At 46.4% G+C, this 24,241-nt stretch overlaps 1 protein-coding gene across 1 annotated transcript in view; it reads left to right on the forward strand.

Moving 5' to 3' along the window:
- The window catches only part of WDR70 (WD repeat domain 70), a 1,742,574-nt gene that overhangs the window by 295,930 nt on the left and 1,422,403 nt on the right, over window positions 1-24,241 (forward strand). The gene's annotated exons all lie outside the window — the stretch shown is intronic.

Here is a 24,241-nt window from a genome sequence, read left to right on the forward strand (position 1 = left end):
GCCCCGCGTCCACACGACAAGGCCAAGGGTGCTGCGCCTCGGGAGTCGACTCCGAAGGTGGCCTCGAAGGACTCGGCTCCGAAGGTGGCCTCCAAGGACTCCGATGAACCGGCGCGTCCATCCGCCGCATTCACCAAAAAGGTCATGGACTCCCTGCAACGCATCAGGGACGACACCGCGGAGGTCGAGCCGAGGGACACTCCGCCTGCCTAGCCTGTGGAGAAACCGGTTAAGGCGTCCACGCCGATCCTCTTTACCTTGCCTCCTAAGACAGCGCCGAAGGCTTTCGCTCCTAGACCGGGGGCCGGCGTGCCCGAGAAGGTCTCCTCGGCGCCAAAGGCCTCGTTGGTGGTCCACGGCCCACGACCTCGACACCATTCGGAGGAGGAGCGTCAAGAACATTTCATTGACGCCGAAACGGGCAGGCTTTCCCTTCTGAAGCGGAAAATCACCCCAGAACCTCAACTGGAGTCTTACAGGATCCCTCTCAAGAGGAAGAAGGACTCTGCTTGCTCTCCTGCCTTGGTGGAACCCCTTTCACCACAGACTCATGATGTCTCGCCCACTTACTCCGATGTGGACGCTGGTGAGGGTGATGAGGAAGATGAATACAGTTATCCAGTCTACACAGAGCCTGAGGATGCAAGTGAGCCCTTGGCAGCTGGTGGTGACCCTGGGGATCCTCATTCAGGACAAGACCTTCAACTTTTTTCTGCTAAGACTTCACCTACTGAAGACTCTGCTGCTTTAAATGCCCTCATTGAACGGGCTGCCAACAATCACAATGTCCAGCTGCATGCTGACCCTGTGGATGTGGATTTCCTCTTTGACACTTTTTCTGTATCGGAAAAGACTGTGAAAACTCTGCCTATGCTCAAAGGTGTTTTAAAGCATGCTGCTGAGGTCTTTAAGGAGCCTACCAGGGCAAGGGTGATAAACCCTAGGATTGATAAAAAATACAAAGCGGCACCTACTGATCCTACCTACCTTAGAGGACAGTTGCCTCTGGACTCCCTTGTCGTCTCGAATGCCCGGAAGAGGGCCAATTCTCAGACTACGGGTGATGCTCCTCCCCCAGACAAAGAATCCAGGGTCTTTGAGGCTTCGGGGAAGAGGGTAGCAGCACAGGCAGCCAACATATGGCGCATCTCTAACACACAGGCGCTTTTAGCGCGCTATGACAGGGCGCACTACGATACACTAGAGACCCTTTTGCAACATCTGCCTGATCAATACAAAGAAGGGGCTGAGATGCTAATCCAAGAAGGGAAGCTAATCTCCAACGCTTCCATTAAATGCGCTCTAGACGCAGCCGATACCGCTGCGCGAGCTATTAACACCAGTGTTATGCTTCGGAGACACGCCTGGCTGAGAATCTCTGGATTTAAGCCAGACATCCAAACCACCATCCTGAACCAAACGGTCAACCCAGATCACCTGTTTGGCCCGGAGGTTGACACCACCCTAGAGAAAATGAAGAAGGACACGGACACTGCAAAATCCATGGGTGCCTTACAGTCCCAGCAGTTTCGGGGTGGGTCTTTTCGTCGCTCCAACACTAGAGGCGTCTCAAGGGATCAGCTTTCCCAGGCCACGCAATTCTACAAAGGCAACACCCAGACTGCTTATGCCAACAAGAGTCGAGGTGGATATCGCGGCAACAACGCCAAAGGCAGAGAACGTGGCAACAACAGCTCCAGGTCCTCTACCACCAACAAACAGTGACGCCTTGTCACTGCCCCCCGACCACACAACACCGGTCGGGGGGAGACTCCAGCAGTTCCTGCCCGTCTGGAAGTCCATCACCACGGACAGGTGGGTCAGAAAGCTTATACAATTCGGTTATTGTCTGGAGTTAACATCCACTCCACCTAACATGCCCCCAAAGCACCGTCCTATGTCGGACGAGCACTTGCACTTATTGCAGCAGGATGTCAACGTCATGCTGCAAAAAGGGGCAATAGAGCTCGTGCCTATGCAAGACAGAGGCACAGGGGTCAACTCCCTGTACTTCCTGATACCGAAAAAGGACGGGTCCCTCAGGCCCATCCTAGACCTCAGGCCCCTCAACTACTACATCCTGTCGGAGCACTTCCATATGCTGACCCTGCAGCAAGTGCTCCCACTGCTCCAGCAGGGGGACTTTCTCGCAACCTTAGACCTGAAGGATGCGTACTTTCACATTCCACTACACCCTTCACACAGGAAATACCTCAGGTTCACCATCCAAAACCAGCACTACCAATTCAAGGTTTTGCCTTTCGGTGTCACCACGGCACCCAGGGTGTTCACAAAGTGCCTGGCGACAGTGGCGGCACATCTACGGAGACAAAACATCCACGTCTACCCCTATCTGGACGACTGGCTAATCCAGGCGAAATCAGCCCAGCAGTGTGCCGCCCACATGTCCCACACCATTCACCTCCTGCACGATCTGGGATTCTCACTGAATTACCCAAAATCCCACCTCCAGCCCGCCCACATAAGGCAGTATCTGGGCGCGACCATAGACACTCTGGCGGCCACAGCACAGCCGAATTCAGTGAGAGTCAACAGCATTTAATCGCTGATCCAAAAATTCAGACCTCAACACTCGCTTCCAGCAAGAGTGTTCATGCAGTTGATAGGCATGATGGCCTCCTGCATCTCCATAGTTCCGCACGCGAGACTACATATGCGTCCGCTGCAGGAGTGCTTGGCACGTCAGTGGACTCAGGCTCACGGGCAGTTGAAAGACCTAGTGTTGGTGAGCGGTCGGGCATACAACTCTCTGCATTGGTGGAATCCACAAAACCTTTGCAAGGGCCGACCGTTCCAAGAGCCTGTGCCACAGATCATCCTGACGATGGATGCTTCTCTCCAGGGATGGGGAGCGCATGTACTCCAGTACACTGTGCAGGGACTATGGACGCAACAGCAAAGGAAGATGCACATCAATGTTCTAGAACTGATGGCGATCTTCATGGCACTAAAAGCCTTCAAAGTACATCTGTGCAACAAAGTCGTGGTGATCCGGACGGACAACATGAATGCAATGTACTACATTCAAAAGCAGGGAGGAACACACTCTCCGCAGCTGTCTCATCTGGCTCAGAGCATGTGGAAGTGGGCCATTCAGAGGAACATCTTCCTCATGGCAGAACACCTCCCGGGCAAGGACAACCAGATGGCGGACCTGCTCAGCAGGCACAGCCACTAAATGCACGAGTGGGAGATGCATCCATCAGTTCTCCAACCGTACTTCCGAAGGTGGGGTCATCCAGAGATCGACCTCTTCGCCACAAGGGAGAACGCAAAATGCCAAAGCTTCGCCGCCAGGTTCCCACACCCACAGTCGCAGGGCAATGCGATATGAATGAACTGGTCAGGCAAATTTGCGTACGCTTTTCCCCCAACACCTCTGATTCCGCTGGTGGCACGCAAGCTCAGGCAGCACTCAATGACTCTCATCCTGGTTGCTCCAACGTGGGCTCGCCAACCATGGTACACCACGTTTCTAGAACTGTCCTTGGTACCGCATCAGAGGCTACGTCTCACACCCAGCCTTCTGACACAGAGCCATGGCGACATTCAGCATCCAGATCCGCAACAGCTCAACCTGGCGATCTGGCTCCTGAAGTCCTAGAGTTTGGCTACCTGCAATTACCTTCCGACTGTATGGACATCATTCGGGAGTCAGGGAAGCCCACTACCAGAGCATGCTATGCGGCAAAATGGAAGCGGTTTGTCATTTATTGTGCAGACCAAAACATTAACCCGCTGGATTCTTCCATTCAGAATATCATCTGTTAGCTTTTCCATCTGTACAAATGTAACCTGGCCTATGCTTCCATTCGCATTCATCTGTCTGCAATGGCCGCTTATCTCCAGAATAGGCAGCACCTCTCCCTCTTCAAGGTGCCTGCCATTAAGGCTTTTTTGGAAGGACTCAAAAGGGTCATTCCTCCACGGACCCCACCAGCTCCGGAGTGGAACCTCAATGTGGTCCTCACCAGGCTGATGGGTCCTCCCTTTGAACCACTGCATTCCTGCGAGATTCAGTTCTTGACGTGGAAAGTGGCTTTCCTCATAGCAATTACATCGCTACGGAGGGTTAGTGAATTACAAGCCCTAACTATCCAAGAGCCATTTATTCAAATTCATTCCAACAGGGTAGTGCTTCGCACTAACCCTAAATTTCTTCCCAAGGTTGTGTCTCAATTCCATATCAACCAAACTATTGAATTACCCGTTTTCTTTCCAAATCCCGGGTCATTCATTGGCGGAGCGGATGCTTCACACCCTTGACGTAAAAAGGGCCCTGATGTATTACATCGATATGACCAAGGATTTTAGGAAAACTAAGCAACTCTTTGTCGCCTTTGCACCACACCACAAAGGTAACCCTATTTCCAAGGCTGGTATTGCTAGGTGGATCGTTAAATGTATCCAGATCTGCTATCTGAAAGCAAAACGTACTCTTACCATTCCACCAAGAGCCCACTCCACCAGAAAGTTGGGGGCCTCTATGGCATTCCTTGGAAACATTCCTTTGGAAGACATATGTAGAGCAGCCACATGGTCTACCACACACACATTTACTAAGCATTACTGTGTTGATGTGCACTCAAAACAGCAGGCAGCTGTAGGGCAGGCTGTTCTCAAAACACTTTTCCAGACTGCTGCAGCTGGCACGGGCGGCCGCCGTTAATGGAGGGACTTCTATGTATTCTATGCACAGATCTGAATTCAGCAGCCCACATGCCTCGAACCGAATATGCTACTTACCAGTATGCATCTGTTCTTGGCATGTAGGGCTGCTGACATTCATATCGCCCGCCCTCCTCCCCGGCGCCTGTAGCAGCTGCAGAATTCACATATACTTATAGCATGGTCATCATTCACAGAGTTTCACTCCATCTTGGCCACAATGGCTAAAAACAATCTGAGGATGGAGTCGATGCCCATGCGCACTGTAGTCCAGGGGAGGAGCCACCTATCTCGTGATACTTTGAAGACTCTTCCAGGACAACAATGTGCAATCATCCGGACCCAACACTAGGCGGCGATCTATGCACAGATATGAATGTCAGCAGCCCACATGCCAAGAACAGATGCATACTGGTAAGTAGCATATTCGGCTCCCCTCGCTTTCCAATGCATAGTGATGTTACGCTTAGCCAGTAGTAACTCAAGTCCAGAAATGTACTTGTGACTTTATTTTTGGATGTGTGAGGGAACCAATGTAAGACGCAGTGTTTCAGGGACGGTTCTAATTCCCTATCAGTGACAGCAGTCAGTATCGTTGTTCAGTCCTCCCAGTACCTATCTACAATCTAGCAACGAGCAGTCCCATAGCATACGCCTGAAGCCTACCCCCTCAGTGTTGCAACGCGGGCAGGCCACCGAAGTGTTAGGGAAATACTTATTGAGCTTTTCCGGGGTCAGGTAAGCCCTATGTAGGATATAGAAATGTACTAATTGAAACTGTGCATTCCTGGTGCTCTTCCAAGCTCTCTCCACCAACTCCCCCTAAGCTTTCTCCGGGATATCTTCCCCAAGGTTGGCTTCCCATTTAAGCTTTTTTTTTCTTTAAATTGGCAACATATATTGTAAGCAGCTGGACATACGCAACTCTGTTTAAGAATGGCTGCAAAACAGATTTGTTTTTCCTTCTAAATTGTGCAGGGTTGCTGCTTGGCCTAATTTTACATTAAATTCTTTGTAGCAAAAATGTGCCAACACTAATTATGAACAGCAATTTTCCGCACCATAAGCATGCTAAATTGTGCCTTTTCTTGGACAAGTATGACTTTTATGTTTGAAATTCGCTCAAAAAGTGAACTTCTGCAAACTAACTGCTATCACGTCCTGGTCCTTCCATCTACCTATGTGTTTTTTTCTTCTTTCTTATTTGGAGAGAGCATATCAATAGAAAAGTAATTTACATTTCATAAACCTTAAAATACATTTTACATGTCGCACAAGAGCGATTGCATACCTATCAACACAATAGTTCCAGATAGGACACAAAGAAAATGAGAAAACATGAAAATAAAATTAAAAAAATAAATAAATAAATAAAAAGAAACCAGGTCCTGGGGAGCGAAACTTAATTGATAATTCATCCACAAATCTTTAAGCAATAAGAGGGAAACTTCTAACAAAATTCATCCTTTCTTAATAGATAACATTCTGTTTTATAATCCAGTTATTCATGGGGGCCCAGATTGCCTTACCCCGCTTTTTGGCGTTGTGGCCTTTACACTTATAGAGGGTTTCTTCCAGATGGTAAATTGCTAACAGGCGACCCAACCAAGCTTGAAATTGAGGGGGATCTGCGTCTTTCCAATGCGTGGCAATAAGGAGACGCATTGCGGCTATTGAGACAAAGACAAACTTGTCCTTGTGCCGGTCACCTTGCGCCTTTTAATCACATCCTAGCAACATTAAGGTTGGGGTTATATTGATGTTTGCCCTGATTGCAGATAACAAAAATTCCTCTATCTGCTTAATCACTGGGCCCAGTTTCTCGCAGCCATAGAACATATGCACTATATCTGCTGGTCCTTGATCACAATGTGGGCATTCATAGTCATCTCTTTTCCCCCACCGATGTAATTTCGCAGGGGAGACCTAAAGGTCGTACACTGTGTTATAGTGCTGAGCTTTCAAGTTAGCTGCGTGAAACGTCCCTTTGGCCAGAGCTAGTGAGTTACAGACATCAGCATTGGTGTCTCCTATTTTAGTTACCCATTTGCTTTCTACTGCCTCAAGTTCGTCTCGTAGGGTATCTATCAGGATCTTATAAAAGTTTTTAATTTTTGCTAACGGTAAAAGTATAGTTTCTATTAACAAATTCTTTCCTAGAGAGATTCTTTCTTTATTGATCTTATTTAAAAAGCAGGTTTCTGTCTATATTTAAGGTATATTCCGGCCACAATGCCAAAACTTTGCTGCATCTCTAAAAATGACAGCTGTTGTTCATTAAAGTAGATATCTCCCAGCCTCAATATGCCTTTTCCTCCCACTGCTTGGCCAGATTATTGTACATAAATGTAGGAAAGAGAGGGGATCTCCACAATGGCGCATTATCTGTTATAGTTCGATATCCTCATAAGCTGTATCATTCTTTTCATATACACCAGACTGCAATTATAATCTTAAATTTTGTCTTCTTGTAATAGCTAGGCTCTAGTTGGCGTAGTAGTACTCCTTGTGCATTCCTACCTATTGCCAGCTCATAGATCGAGGGGGGTTCGATACTCATAGCCTGCTGGCTGTTACCCGTTCTGGCCATTTGTTGTAGGAAAGTTGCATATTAATTAAATCTGAGAGTAGGGACAGGCCATCCACTTCGGTCTCGTGGTAGCGCTAAAAACGTAAGGGAGCGCCGGATGTTTAAGTATTTCCAGACAAAATTACTAAAAATGCCTTCTACTTTTTTTAAGAATGAATCTTCTAATACTAATGGAATTGATCTAGTAGAGGACCTTTGGGAGCATGACCATCTTAAGAATATTACATCTGCCTATAAGAGTTAAGTGTAATCTATCTAGGTTACGGAAGTCTGTGCTAATCTTGTCTATCATAGGAGTCATATTTATATTCCAGATTTCTTCTAGCTTACTGCTGATTTTAATACCTAGATAGGTTACTTCATCGAGCCTTCGAGAGTCATTACACGGGGTGTTGGAGTTACAAAGGATCTGGGTTTTCCCTGCGTTTAATAGATAGCCAGACTTACGGCCATATTCATGAGCTAAGTTCTAAATTCGACTAATTACATTTACCGGATCAATGGTGACTACTGCCAAGTCATCGGCGTAAGCCATGATCTTTGTTTCTGATCCATTCCTCCTGACTGGTGTAATTGCTTGATCTTTTAATATTTGTTCTATAAAGATGTCAATGTACAGGGCAAATAGAATTGGGGAACATTGGCAGCCTTGCATTGTCCATCTTGCGATATCTATCGATTTTGATTCCTACCCCATGATGTTTAACCTGGCTTAAGGCCTGTGGTACATTGCTTTAATTGCTGTCCTGCAGCCAGACCCAAATCCTCTCTGTATCATGGTTGTCGATAAATATTGCCATAAAACGCGATCAAATGCCTTTTTGGCATCCAGGAGGATCATAACCAACCCTTCACTCACTGTCTGTTATGTCAAACAGAGCGATAGCACGTCTGATATGGTCCGTAGTGCTTCTTGATGGTATGAAACCGTGCTGCCATGGTGAAACGAGGTCTGCTATGATCCCCCTACTCGGTAGGCAACATTTTTTGAATAAAGCTTGGCATCAAGAAAGCCAGGCAGGGTGGCCGAGCACTCTCCTATGTAGGACCCTCCCTTTGGAACAAACTCCCTATTGACATGCGACATAACACCAACCTTCTTTCCTTTAGGAAAGCACTCAAAACGCATCTTTTTCGGGAGGTTTAGACTCTCACCTGCATGTCCTAAAGGCACTGTCTGACACTTACAGCAAGCAAAGCGCGGAGATACCCCTTCGAGGGTCGAATCCTGCGCTATAGAAGAAAATAAATAAATAAAATAAAATAAACCGCCGCTAAATCCCTCAAACACTCCTTCCTGAAAAGTCATCCCGAGACCCTGATCTCTGACCTCCGACTCAGCGCGGACAAGGACACTGTTGTCAATGACCTTATCTTCTACTCAAGAAAAACATCTCTTTGGCGCAATGCCATCTCGAAGCTCCTTTACGTACACAAAGCCAGGACCATTCCATACGGCAATAAGCGCTCGATCGCCCCATTCACCACGTTGCGGGCTGATCTCACCATCACCCTATACAAAAGTGGCATCGTCCTGATCCAAGCCCCACCCAAGGACCTCAACAAATTTGCGGACTTTTTCACCTTCCTCAAAAAACATGTGTACGACCCTCCTCAGTCCATGCTCCCCCCGCACCATCCCACTTCAAATCCCCCAAGGGTGCCTGGCTTCATACAAACCTCCCCTCCAAGGGCTCACAAAACAGGCCAACATTGCCCCACAACCGTGCCTCCAACACATACCAACAGTCTCGTGCCTATTCCACTTACCTCCTGCCCGCAATCTCCTCACTCATCTTTGGCTGTTAAAACTCCCTCAAGGGACCACGTCTCTTGTCGACCAGGCTCCTCTTCCGTGCCTCCAGGACTTGCCCTTGGTACTGCTCCCAAACCTTTGAACTCAGGCCCGCCATCTCTTCCCTACCATATGGATATTGAAACTCCCCCCTAGAGCTCATGACACTGATCGTGCTAGCTCCTCTACTAAGTTTCCTGACCATGCCATCAGAACCGCCACACCCTTAGCCCTCTGCCCGCAAGAGAATCCCACTCATAGGGATATTGCCACTCTCCACCGCAGAGCCATCGATCTAACCCAGAGCATCCACAACTCCATCCTGTACCTAAAAAAAAAACCTGCACCTCACCAAACTCTCCTTCTAGAATCTCATGTTCGCGCAAAACCCTACTCGCCCCCGTTCCAACGAACCCCTATCCCTCCTGAGGAAAGTTGCACAATCTAACTAATAACTATTGGTGTCTCACTGCCTGGTGAGATAGAATATGCAGGATATCTTTGTTTGTAAGCGCGCACAACACAGAACTCACCAATTGCTCACCTTCCACTTTTTACGTCTCTTTATGAATATGATTGCTCTGTAATTTGTACTGAATATTTAGGCTTCCAAATACTTTTTGTTATCTTTATTTAGTTGTGCCCTACCTTCTCTTATTATTCATGCTAATATTCCTTTTTTCTCCCATTACCTTCAACTTTTTACGACTATTTATGAATATGTTTGCTCTATATTTTGTACTGAATGATTAGGCCTCCTAATACTTTTGTTATCTTTATTTAGTTATGCCCTACCTTCTCTTATTATTCATGCTTGTAAATGCCTTTATAATTTATTGCCATATTCTTACACCTTAACCCTCCAACTTTACAAATCCTCTCCTAGCCCTCCCTCTTCCCATCCACACAACACCCTTACGTTCTCTCCATTACATCCCACCCCGTCCCCCTTTACATTCCCTTCAGACAACACTATCCCCCAAACGTAAACCTCTCTCCTTCCTTGCCCTGTCACCTCTACAGCCAACGCCTCCTCTCAATTGCTGACCTCCTTATATACGCTCCCCCAACGCCCATCGCTCCTCCTGATCTCCCCCTACACACTCCATTTCCCAACCACACAAGCGATCCACCGTCCCATCCATTCCTTCCCCTAATACCTCTATTTCTATCCCCTACCCACCTTACCCCCAACCTGAACCCACCCTTATCCACCCTGAATCACCTATTATACCACCTCCTCGAAGCCACCTTCTCACTTTCTGAAATAGACATCGCCCCCTAACCATGGTGCTCTCCATAATCGTTCCTCCGCCTCAAAGCTCTTCCCTTGAGGTCTTGAATCCCCTATCCCCCTTCACACATCCCCCTAAGCCCTACAACTGTTACACTCCTCCTACCACTCCCACTGACCTCTCTCTCTCTATAAACGGCAGACCTCCTGCTACATCCAATACTGAACACCCCTTATCCGCCTCCTCCCCTCCAACCATGTCCCTCTTCCAGTCTCTACTCAACATAGAACGCGACCTATCCACATTGACGAGAGATCTCACTCATCTCAGAATATATTTTAATGCCCATAGTTCCAGAACCAACCTTTGTAGAGCTAACTCCCCTTACCTAGGCAAAAAAAACACCAACTACAAACTATGGAGAACTACTCCTCTCCGTAGCCGTATGCATAGACCCCTCTGCTCCTCCAGCCATCTCTCCCCGACAGACCTTACTAACCTATGCAACTCCTACCTTACTAGATCTTTAATCAATAATCCTCCATCACACTACTCGAACATCCCTATTATACTGGGGACGAACAGAACTCCACCCTCTCCCGCCTCACCCAGACCCCTCCTCAACTCACCTCCATACACTCTTGCGATCCCCCAAATGCAACCCTAAAGCCACTCACATGCATGCTTGTCCGACATGCCATTGAAATTTCCGAAACTATCCTTACTGAATCCATTGACATCACATTCCGCACGTAAACCTGGCTTAATGACTATTCTACTAGCATACTTGACCTACTCTCCCCACCAGGTTATTCCATCCTTCGGAAAGATAGACATGACAGAATAGGTGGTGGTCTAGCCAGCAAATTCGAATACTCCATCTTTGAATACCTTGAAGCAGAACTCAAATTACAAGGTTAATACCCCATTTGCATACATAATAATTTCCACCCTCCTGGAGATCCTCACCCTTTTGTTAATGAATTATCCAATCTTCTGACTCAAGCCTCATTATCTAGCTCTAAAAATCTCTTCCTTGGTGACCTTAACCTCCATTGGAACAATACTAATGACCCCTCAATCCCCCTCCTCTCCAATCTTCTTGAGATCAATGACCTCAAATAACTATGTAAATCCCCTACCCACACCGAAGGAGCCACCCTGGACGCTATCATTACAAATAAAGACCTGGCCTTCTTATCCAATATCGTCCCCATAAACTGGTCTGACCACCCACCACCTCATACTGTTCGCCATAGCTTCCCCAACACCTCCCCACACTAAAATCATTAAACCTAGGAAATGGACCAGAAATCTTAATCTTATTCCCCCTGATGTACTCAAGTGTAAACTGCATGCTCAACTTTGCCTCATCCCTCCCTCACAAGACGCTAATGAGCTTACTGAACACTTTAACCGATAACTAAGACCCATTGGCACCGCAGAAACTAAAAAATCTAAGAAATATTCCTTCCAAATTATGGTTTAACTCCTAGCTTAACAAAGAAAGATGTACACTCAGACTGACTGAAAGAACTTGGAGACATTCTTCTCCCTCACACCTGGCTCTCCTCAGATTAGCTAGATCGAATTACAAAAAACACATTTTTAACGAAAAGGCATCCTTTTTCCGAACTCAACTCGAAAGGGCTAAGAACAGACCCAGAGAACTGTTCAACATTGTTTGTAACCAAACCTCCTCCGCACCTCCAGCCCCTATGGCCTCGACAACTAGATGTGAAGAAATCGCCCACTTCTCTAAAAAAATCACGTAGATAGATCAATCCTTTCTTTCAACTCCGCTCCTAACCACCCCCAAATTGTCTCCTGACAACTCCTCAAAAACTCACTCCGTAACCCCCACACACCTTGATCCCACTTTGAACCCACATTCTACTTCTCCTCTCCCGTACCTTTCTGCGCACACTCTCTCTACATTACCTTCCTATAACCCCTCCCCCCACTTACACATAATCACATCTCCTAAAATCAATCTACCTATCCCACCAATAAAAAACAATGCCTCCTGGCACAACTTCCACCCTGCTACGGAGCATGAAGTCTTTAACGTCATTGCCGAACATAAACCGTCCTCCCACACCAAAGACCCCCTACCTTCCAACCTTGTCCAGGACCTTAAACACATCATCACTCCATCCTGGACTTATATCATCAACACTTCCCTTGCCACGGGTTGCGACCCTACCTCCCTTCAACTTGGACAAATCACTCCTATTCTCAAAAACCCCTTGGCCAACCCCAATGACCTTAACAATCTCCGCCCCATCTGTTATGTTATGTTATGTTATGTTAGCCGGATTTATAGAGCGCACAGATACCCCAGCGAAGGGGCGTCCTGGCGCTAACAAGACAGAAAAAACGGGCAAAAGCAGTAACAGAACCCACAACACAACAACACTAGGGGTCTAAAGGAAAAAGAAAAGTTTTTACAGCCTTCCTGAATGACAAGAGTCCGTCAATCGCACGGATATGGGCAGGAAGGGAGTTCCATAACTTAGCAGCAAGCACTCTAAAAGAGCGGCCGCCAATCTTGGACCTCTTAAAGCGCGGTACTGTGGCCAAGTGAAGACCAGAGGACCTCAAGGACGTGATGGAACATATAGCGAAATGAGGTGCTTCAAAATCTGAGGGGAGGAGTGTTTAAGGATTATGAACGCAAGACAGAGAGACTTGAACTTGATTCTCTGAGCAACAGGAAGCCAGTGAAGCTTGTGGATAATTTTTTTGGCTGAGCAAAATCTAGGTAGACCAACCAGAGCCCTGGCCGCAGCGTTCTGAACGCGTTGAAGTCTAGAGAGTTCAGCCTGATTGGCTCCTAAAAGAAGAGAACTGGCATAATCTAACTTTGACAGAATCATAGCTTGCACGAAAAGCTGTCTAGTAGGCGCATCAAAGAATTTAAAGATAGATCTCAGCTTACGCAGGGTCCCGAAAGACATGGCAGCAACCTTTTTAGTGTGGGTGGTAAAGCTGAGTTTGGAATCGAACCAGACCCCTAGATTTTTAACCTTAGTAACAGAGATAGGAGTGGGACCGAGCTCAGATGGCCACCAGTTGTCGCTCCATAGGTGACTTTCTTTCCCAACAATGAGCACCTCGGTTTTCTTGGCGTTCAGTTGAAGGAAATTATCAGTCATCCAACGAGCCACAGAAATAAGCCCCTCACGGAACTTGGCAGCCTCCAGATCGGAAGCCCCACTTATAGCAACCGCCAGCTGCGTGTCGTCAGCGTAGGACACCATAGTCAGGTTCCCACGCTTGGCGACAGCAGCCAGCGGCTGCACATAGAGGTTGAACAAAGTGGGGCTAAGAGCCGATCCCTGCGGGACTCCCTGGGCAATCGCATAAGGTTTAGATTCAAAAGGTGGAGTGGCAACCTTGAAGGTGCGACCAGATAGAAAAGATCGAAACCATTCAAGTGCCATATTGTCGACACCCGCCTCAACCAAACGCTGAAGTAAAATATTGTGGGAGACCGTGTCGAACGCGGTACTGAGATCAAGAAGAACCAGTGCTGCAGTGTAATCAGAATCAACCAGCATGCAAAGATGTTCAGCCATAGAGAGAAGCGCAGTCTCGGTACTTTGACCGGGCCGGAACCCATTCTACGATGGATCTAGGATATCGGCAGAATGGAGATGGTTAGATAAAATGGTGTTGACATGGGCCTCGGTCAATTTAGCTGCCCACGGGAGGAGGGAAATAGGGCGGTAATTTTCCAATTTTAGTGGGTCTAGGGCAGGTTTTTTTAATATGGGAATCACCTGGGCCTGTTTCCAAATGCCAGGGACGGAGCCTGAGGATAGAGACAAGTTGATGAGCTCACATAAAGGAGGAAGGCAGAGGGAGGCAGATTCTCTAAATTGAGCAGGTCGTAGTGGATCCTTAGGAGAGCCTGATTTGACTTTCACTACAAGTTTGTTAAAATCCTCCATGGAAAGCTCTGGGAGGTAGGAAAGAGATGAAGTAATTTTCGAAACCGGTATCAGTTTCTGCGAAGACCCTGTAGAGCTGGGAAAGGCACAATAGATACCCTCCACCTTACCAATGAAAAAAGCAGCCAAATCCTCACAGTGGGAAGAAGAGCAAATCTCAGCAGCTGATGCTCTGCTAGTAGTAAGGTCCTTGAGCACCTTGAAAATAAGTTTGGTTGGGTTGGTACTGGTACTAAACTCACGAGAAAAGTAGGCAGCACGAGCCCTACAGATCGCTCTATGATATGTTTTGATAGCAGCAAGGTACTGGATTTTTCTATCAGGTTTATATGATTTACGCCAGGCTCTTTCAGCTTGTTTGCAAGATTTTTTTAGGAGCTGAAGCTGTTTGCTCTCAGCGATAGGAGTCAGCCTATCCAAGGCTTTAGTCAGCCAGTTGCAATAAAGATCATAGCCGGACTCCACATCAGTGAAAGGGCCCAAAGGAAGCGCATCGAGAAGCTGATGGAGGTCGTCCAATTTCAATTTTTTCCAAGGGCGTCTGAGAATAGTAGGAGTAGAGGCTTTGAAGGATGGATCATTCAGCGTAAGAGGCAATTCAATTAAGTGGTGGTCAATCCAGGCCATAGGCCTCGGAGACATAACCTTAACCATTGTCAGGTTGGTGAAGAAGGGGTCCAAAATATGACCACCAACATGTGTGGGATGTTCAACTAATTGAAATAACTGAAGAGCCTCCAGATCGGCAAGAGTGCTGCTGGCCGCCGGAGGGCAAGGAGAGTCAAAGTGTATATTTAGATCACCGACAATGCTGAAGTTAGCAGCTTTAAGGGCCAGAGAGCTAACTTCATCAGGAAGATCAGTCCTGAAAGCAGCATCCGGACCCGGGGGCAGGTAAATGAGCAGGCCAGAAAAGGTAAAATGGTGGCTAACCGAGACGGAAAAATGGGCGCTTTCGCAGCCAGCTATATCTATGGTCTTCCAGTTACACGGGTAATGAGATTTAACAGCGGCCGCAATGCCACCACCTCTAGAGTTACGATTAAGGGTGTAGATGGTATACTCAGAAGGGAGTGCCAGATTAACCGCTGCCAGAGCATCGTCTCTAACCTCCTTCTCTCCAAAGCCCTTGAAAAATGTGTCCTGCTCCAACTAGATAATCACGGTGAAAGTTACAACCTACTAGACCCTCTACAATCAGGTTTCAGGAAAGGTTGCAGCACTAAAACGGCCACGCTTAACATTGTCGATGACATTCACCACTCCCTCGACAATGGTGAGACGTGCCTACTGATCCTCCTTGATCTCTTTGCCGCGTTCGATAAAGTCAACCACTCTGGCCTACTTAATGTTCTCAGAGATGGATTCGGCCTCAATGGTACATCACATCAATGGTTCGTGTCATACCTCCAACACCGATCTCAGCAAATCAAAATGCACAACTGCTTATCTAACCCCACTCCGGTCTCCCCAGGAGTCCCCCATGGCTCTATTCTCTCTCCCTTTCTCTTCAATCTCTTCATGAAACCTCTCACTCTCTTTCTAAAACAAGCTGGTATCAACTACCACCTTTATGCCGAGGATAACCAACTCTACCACAAGCTCAAAACCCATGCCGATATCTTACACCTAAACAACACCCTTACTAAGATTTAATCCTGTTTCCAATTAAATCATCTCAAACTTAACCCCCAAAAAACTGAAATCATCCTCTTACGCCCTAAAAATACCCATCTCCCCATCCAAACTTGGATCTCCGACCTCAACTGCCCCCTATCCTTATCCAACTCCATAAAATCCCTGGGTATCTCCATCGATAATAACCTATCTCTCAATGTTCACATCAAAAACTCGGCTCAAGCAGCCCGCCTCACGCTCTGTCATATTAAGAAAATTAAGCCCTTCATCCCTACTGATGACTTTAAACTCTTCGTCCAATCTCTTGTCCTGTCACGTATTGATTACGGAAACACCATCCTCACCGGAATCCCCAAGGTCCACCTTACCCCGCTCAAATCTGTGCTCAAACTTGCAGCCAGGCTCATCACAGACTGCAAGCATTTTGACCATATCTCCCCTGCCCTCAAAACCCTTAGATGGCTCCCCATTGAAGGCAGATCCGCCTACAAAACTGCTTGCATTACACACAAAGTCCTCCATCAAAATACTCCACCTTATCTGGCCAATAAAATCAGCAAAGCTGGCAGCACACGACCCATGAGAAGCACCAACGCTCTCCTCCTGGTCCCGCCCCTGCTAAAAAAGAAATCTACTCAGTCCCGCTCCTTTTCCGGCAATTCCCCAAACATCTGGAATGTTCTCCCTAAAGACCTGCGATGCAACCCTTCCTACTCCAGCTTCATAAAAGAACTCAAAATACACCTCCTTAATAAATACTGAGGATCCCTACCAGCGCCCTGAACTCGCCCCTTTCACTTCTCCGGTCCTCCCGTTTTTTCCAACCTTTCCCCTTCCCCTCCTTCCCATTACTCTCTACTGGTTCAGCTCCCCTCCCCATTCCCACTTCTCCCATCCTCGCCCACCACCACTCCTCCTACCTAATTTCCTTCCCCTTGTTTCCTCCCTATCTTCAATCTATCCGCCTACACCTTGTTGTCCTTCTTCCCTTTCCCATAACACCGTACAAAATCTGATCTCTCAACTCCCGGTTTATAGCACCCGCCCTCTGCACCAGCGTATTTTATTTTTTGTTTACTCAAGCTGTTCCTAATCTGTTGACTTTATATGCTATTGACTGTTTTATTTTTGTTTTGTTTTATATCGTGACCACCTTCTTCCTATGTAAAGGGCTTTGATACCTCTGGGTCCAGCCAGCGCTATATAAAACCTCTAAAATAAATAGATAAGTAAATAACTGCCATTCAGCAGTAAAACATGCCGGTGATGTCGCTGACCTCAACCTGAGCCAAAAATTGGGCTTAGCGATCTTGACCGAATCTTGGGTCAATGAATCCTCATCGCCCTGCCTGGATCTCTTAAGTTCCACCCAACTACAAGATCGTGAGGCTGGTCAGGCAGACTAAGAAAAAGGGTGGAGGCATTGCCTGCATCTACCGATCTAACCTTCGGGTTACTGAACTTCTGGCCGATCCCACAGACTCTTGCAAATACCTTGCACTTTCCATGGCCAGCAACACCACTCAACTGTGCAAACTGCACATCTTTTACCACCCCCCAGGCAAAAATGACGCTTTCACTGACCACCTCATGGAAATCATCACAGCCAAGGTCTCCCCCAACGCTAAGGACATCTTCCTCTGTGACTTCAAGAACCCCAAGGACCCGCAGATCAGTGGCATTAGAGACTTCCTGGCTGACCAAGCTCTCACCCAAGCGTGCACTCTCCTTATTCACTCGAAAGGCGCCACCCTTGACTGGATCATCGCCAAGGAATCAGCGGTTAAGCTTATCTCTATAGACCCATGCGATTGTTCTGACCACCATGCTATCACCTTCCTCCTACCTGGCACCCACAATACATGGGCTCCACAACCCATGATTCCCAAACGGTGGGTTAGAGACACCAAGAACCTTGATCTTGGGAATCTGGCTGCTCGCTATGAGACTGACCTCCACCCTACCCCTAAGATCAATTCGGTCAACAACCTCACTGAACACTATTCCAAGACTATATCCAACATTCTTGATGACCTTGCACCGCTGAAATGAAAAAGAACTCAATTCAAAGACAGAAACCCCTGGTTCAACGGATCTCTCAACAATGAGAGGAGATCCCTCCGACAGACAGAACAAAACTGGAAACAGCACCCATCAGCAGCCCATCTAAAACTTCTCCGCCAGGCAAGAAATGCCTACAATAGGAAAATCCTCAATTCAAAAAAAGAATTTTTCAGAACAGAACTGGACAACGCCAAGAACAGACCTCGCAAGCTACTCGAATTGGTCAAACACCAATCTAATAAACTGTCAAAAACCTCAAAAGAAACCCCTAAATCCCTAGTCTCAGGTGAGGAATTCTCCTCCTTCGGTAACAAAATCCCTGCCCTAGAATATGAACACGGTTCTGCCACTCACTCCCAAACCCCCGAGGCTCGGCCTCCTCCTTCCGTGCTACCTGCCCAGACCCCACCCAAAAACCAAGCACACTGGTCCAGCTTCAAAATATATGACGGACAGGCGATCTCAAAAATTCTATCCTCCCTGAACTCGAACAATCACTTTAAGGATCCTCTCCCCTCCAATTGCCTAGCCGCCGCCTCTCAGGCTATCATCCCGTCTTGGACTGCAAACATCAACTCATCCCTCCAACAGGGATCGATACCTGTCTCTCAAAGCCGGACAAGTCGTCCCCATCTTAAAAAAACCTACGTTGGACCCTGCCTCCCCCGACAACTACAGGCCTACATATCCAATATCCCTCTCCTAGCTAAAGTCCTGGAGAAATGTGTGTAACAACAGTTGAGCCAACACATCACTAACTTTCACTTGCTAGACGACTTCCAATCCGGGTTCAGGCCTGGATACAGCACTGAAACCACCTTCCTCCACCTCGTGGATGATGCCCTCCAAGCCCTTGACCAAGGCAAAACCTGTCTCCTATTCATCCTAGACCTTTCCTCTGCCTTCGATACGGTCAACCATGAAAAACTCCTTGAACGTCTCAATATCAGGATGGGACTGAATGGCGCCGTTACTGAATGGTTTAGATCCTTCCTCCAGAATCGCTTGCAGAGAGTCCTAGTTAAGGGTAGCATATCTGCCTCCACCTCGATCACGGTTGGAGTCCCCCAAGGATCAACCTTGTCCCCTACCCTCTTCAATCTTTACCTTGAACCGCTCACAGAAGTACTACGCACAGCCAACATTGCCTACCATATGTACACCGACGACACCCAGATCTATATCAAAATCTCATCTCTTGCAGACATTATCTCCCTGAATGAGGCCTTGAAGTTGACTGTCCATTGGCTTTCCTCCAATCAGCTTAAACGCAACGCAAAAAAACAGAGGGCCAGATATAGGTAACTTCAATTTAGCGAGTCCTTAATAGCGATTTTTACCGAATCGCAATTAAGGACTCGCTAAATTGAATGTAGGTAGGAATCGCTAAAATATTAGCAATTCCTTAATAACGAATCGGTAATTGAGATTTGTTATTAAAGAATACCTAGCCATTCATTCCTATGGGCTAGGAGGCCCATAGGAATGAATGGGAAGATATTCACTATTTGAGATTCGGTATTACTGAATCGCTAATAGCGGGAACTATTTCAAGGCTGCTAGGGTGTCCAAAGGACACCCTGTTGCACCCCTGAAATGTGCATGTGTGCATATGTGGCGCACATACATGCCCTAAGAGCATGGATTTGTGCCACATGGCACATTTAAAAAAGCAAAACAGTGCTTTTTTTTAAAGGAAATCGCTACTTACCACCAACTTGAAGTTGGGGGTAATTAGCGACTCCTTAAGGCTGAAGTGCACTATTTTTATTGCTACGTACATTGCATTTAAGGAATCGGTATTTCCGATTCCTTAAATGCAAGAGCAAAATAAGGAATCGCTATTTTGCAATTCCTTATTTTGCAAGTAGGTTTCAACTCACCAACATTGCACTCAGCCAAATACCGGTCGGTAACGCCGAAATTCTACAAATTTCTGTGTTACCGCTCGTTATTTCGCCATCTACATCTGGCCCAGAATTTCTTCTAATCTCCCCATCCAAAACCAGCCCGGACACTCAGGAATGGATTAAGACTATCACAGCTTTAAACTGCACTCCTAACTTAGTAGACTCTGCCAAATCCCCCAGAATAACCCTCAACTGCAACTTGAACATGTGTGGCCATATCAACTCAATGGCCAAAATAGCCAGATTTCACCTAAACTATCTAAGAACCCTAAAACCTTTCCTTGACACCCCTGACCGGAAAATGGCAATCCAGGCACTAGTCATCTCAAGACAAGAATATGGATGCTCAACCCTCGCAGGTCTTCCCAAGATCTCTTTGGCCCCTTTGAAAGCCTGCCTCAACGCGTCAGCCAGACTCCTAACTGGCTCTAAGAAGTTTGACCGCATCTCTCTACACCTAAAAGCTCTTAACTGGCTTCTTCTCGAAGCCAGAATCCACCTAAAGCTGCCGTGCATCACTCACAAGGCCTTATACGCTAATTCCCCTGCATTTCTCGCCCAGAAACTTCTGGTATCCAGAGGAGCCAGAAACTCCCGGTCCGCCAGTAACCTCCTGCTCCAACCAGCATGCTCGCGTAAAAAAAAACTTACAATCAGGCTTTCTCTGGAGCCGCTCCAAGAATATGGAACTCTTTCCCGCCCGCCATTAGACTTCCGTCGCTGGCTTGCTTTAAAAAGGAGGCCAAAACCTTCCTAATGGGTAAATTCCTCGCCTAAAGCCTGCAATGGATTCACTTCAGTGACTCTGTTCTACCTCCTACCACGGCCTCTCCATGGTTCCTTGACTTGGTACCTACCTGGCACCTATGGACTCCCCATCCGGGTTTTTGAGATCGCCTGTCTCCTGTATATGTAACTATCTTTTTTGTTGTTATCCCAAATGTATTCACCACTCCCATGTCTTTTGTATACCACTTGTCAATCCTGTAAAGCGCTCTGATACCCTCACGGGTCTGGTTCGCGCTCTATAAAACCCTAAATAAATAAATGAATAAATTAACACAAAATATTACAACTTATTGTCATATCAAAGGTCATATTCTTGATCAGGTCTCGACAATTAATGTTTGACTGGCTGAACTTGATATTTCGCCCTGCATCTGGTATGACCATCAAATGAGCAAGCTCAAACTCCCCTTTCACAGCAGAAAAACAGTAGCCCTATATTGTATAAAAGTTTCCGTAGATGGCATTTGTCAACCATAATATACCTTATCTGATTCCTTCCCACTTATTGGTGATGATGATCACTTCATGGAACAGAAAATTAAATGGGGGCTATTAGCAGCCAGTGATGCACATGCTCCTGTGACAGGATCAGAATGGACTTATCATGACAATTCTTCTAATTAGTTCGCGGATTAACTAAAAGCCGCTGAACCTAAACTTCGCCAAACGGAATGGAAATAGTGTAGAAATTATGCTCCATGTAAATCGAGACTTATTTAAAAAAGAAATGAAAAAATACAAAGGCTTATTACATGTTACTAAGACCAGGTTTTTTACTAACAAATTAATGCTATCTGTTTATAAACAGAAAGATATTTTTAAAATAGTTTCTGAGTTATGCAACTCTAAGAGTGTGGCACCTTCAATTGTAGCTCTGCCTTGTTCCTGCTGGACCTATTGACAGCCTTTGACTCAGTAGACCATGATGTTTTGATGAACTATGTGGAGACTGCCGGTATAAGTGGCCTGGCCCTGGAATGGGTCAAGTCCTTTTTGAAAGATCGTGCTTAATCTGGTCACCTGGGCCCATAACAGATTCCAGCCCATTGGACAGAGTTGGGGGTGTCCCAGGGATCTCCCCTCTACCTGCCAATTTAATATTTACATCAGACCGCTAATGAAAGAACTAACAGAAATGCATTGTAGTATTTATAACTATGCAGATACTTGTTGGTTCCTCTGCCCCCAGGAAACCTTCCAGACTGTTATACCCTTTACTTGGAACTTGATGGGCAGGAACTATCTGAAATTGAATACAGAGAAAATGGTAATTGTGATTTTGAACAACGAAATTGATCTTTGAAATCTTCATTACTGGCCCCAAGTTACAGGTGCGGCCCAAATTCCTAAAAGACGAGCAAAACTTTTATTTATCATAATTGACAGTGATCTGTCCATGAAATCTCAAATAGGGTCAGTAGTCTCAGCTAGCCACGCAATCCTTGGGAAGATTAGAACGATCTCTAGTTTCCTTACACAAGCCCCGCTAATGCGAGGGATAATGGCCTTGTGTTTTTTCTCGGCTTGACTGTGCCAATGCATTATCTGCTGGCTTACCCCAAGTCCCAACTGTATAGACCTCAAAAGATTCAGAACCAGGCCTCAACTGCCTAGAAGATGTCACATTTCACCCGTCTACAGGATCTACATTGGTTCAAAATGTGCTGTATTGTCTTTAAATGCAGTCCTGGGGGAGGACCCACAATTCATCAAAAACAAGATCAGACTTTACACTGCTGCACGTGCCCTACATTCCCCTTCATTGGAGCTTTTGGTCATTCCAAAATACAGCAAGAAACGTATGGGGGGCCCAGGGTCCACTGTTCAGACCCCTTTGACCTGGAATTCTCGTCCTCTTTTTACCATCACACGTTATCACAATCAAGAAAGATCTAAAGGCATGGCTTTTTTAAGCAGGCCTGCTATTTATGCTGAGGTTTGCTTCCAGGCCTCACTTCTAATTTCTTGTTTTCCACCGCCAAGAAACCTCTGGTGTGTGGACGCTCTAAAAATGTCATGTAACAAAACATCTGAGATGGATTCCGGACTATTATTTTCCCATTACCGTTGGACTTTTAATGTTAATTTTCCGGTCTTATTTCAGAGCCTTGTAGCGGTGGAGGATCCGTTCAAACAAGGAAGGGAAAGCCCTACAGAGATTGAAAATATCTGTTGAATTCTGGCCCACTCTGGCAATGCAAGTGTCAGTTATGGGATGACTAGCTCCATTAAACAGCTTAGAGCTCTCCTGATGCATGTACACGTTTCAGAGGATCTTTTATCCTTCTGAGATATTTTTTCCCGGAAATGGGTAAACTACCAATGAGGTCGACACTGAAATATATATTGGAAAATGATAACTCACGCGACAGTATGAAGGTGGCGGTTTGAGACTGCTAGGCTGTAAGTACTAATATAAGGCAGTGTAGCTACAATTTGCTTCTAACGTGGTTCTTTGAGTGACTGAGAAGTGACAGCATTTCACTAAAAGGTAATTGCTTTTCAGGAGACTCAAGGGAGTTCTTCTTTAGGGAGTTAGTGGGGATGCTATGTCTGACTTCTCTAGCGATTTTAAAAAGGGTGATTTGGAAACTCACTGTGCATTCTCCTTATTGGAGGAGAAGCCTCCTGGGACATACATGTATCACGGTGGAAAGATTGTAGGGGAATGGAAGATGTATGCATTCGAGGCCCATGTATGACATCTGTGAGTTTCATGACCTTTGCAGATGTGCAGAAGCATTTGGGTATGCCGAGGGGCTAATGCCACAGTACAGGACAAAAGCAAACGGGAACCTTTCCTTAAAAGCCTAGATGGATCAAGCAACCGTGAATACACCAATTCTCTCACAATAAAGGCCCTTAAGGGCAGATATAAAGAGCACTCAGGTCAAAGCTGGGGAAAACTGAGGTAGAAATCTGACCGAAATGGGCTAAGGCGAATGTTCATGTTAAAAGAAAGTGCCCTCTAATGCATTGTTCAAGCTTGTGCACTTAAACTACTTTGTGTAAGGGGAGTGAAGGTGAATGCTGCTAGAATTCTGCATATCCAAGTGTGAACATCTGTCACATGGGCTGATGGTGTCTAGAAGTCATTGTATAAGGTGATGAGGCACTAACTGCAACCACAGCTAGATTTGGGCTGGAGGAAACTAATAAGTCAGTAATTTAAGTGTATCCCGAGAACTAAAAAACAACAACATGAATCTTAAGTTCCTGAGTTTTGCCTTAATACTAGTTAAAATGTGAATGGAGATGGCCAGGTTGCAGGGGCGCTTCCGCAATCGTGTCCTCCGTAGAAGTAAGTATGCAGTAGCGGGTGGATGCAGAGACTGGAGTCCTCCCGTCGTTGATTGACGTTGAGATGCTGTTGTAGGCATGTGGTACCTGTGAATTAATTTCATGTGGCCCAAAGGGCATAATGAATGTCAAAGTGTGCTTAAACAGGGCACATTGGTGAAAGGACCTAGGGTAGTCCTTACTTCTGCATATTAAGCTGTAAGTGTAGCTCTTAACCATGCTCAGTATGGAACATTGACCACCAAAGCTGTATTATTTTGTATAACTGGAAACAA

This window comes from Lissotriton vulgaris, chromosome 3_1 (genome assembly GCF_964263255.1).
Source record: "Lissotriton vulgaris chromosome 3_1, aLisVul1.2, whole genome shotgun sequence".
In the NCBI taxonomy this organism is placed as follows: domain Eukaryota; kingdom Metazoa; phylum Chordata; class Amphibia; order Caudata; family Salamandridae; genus Lissotriton; species Lissotriton vulgaris.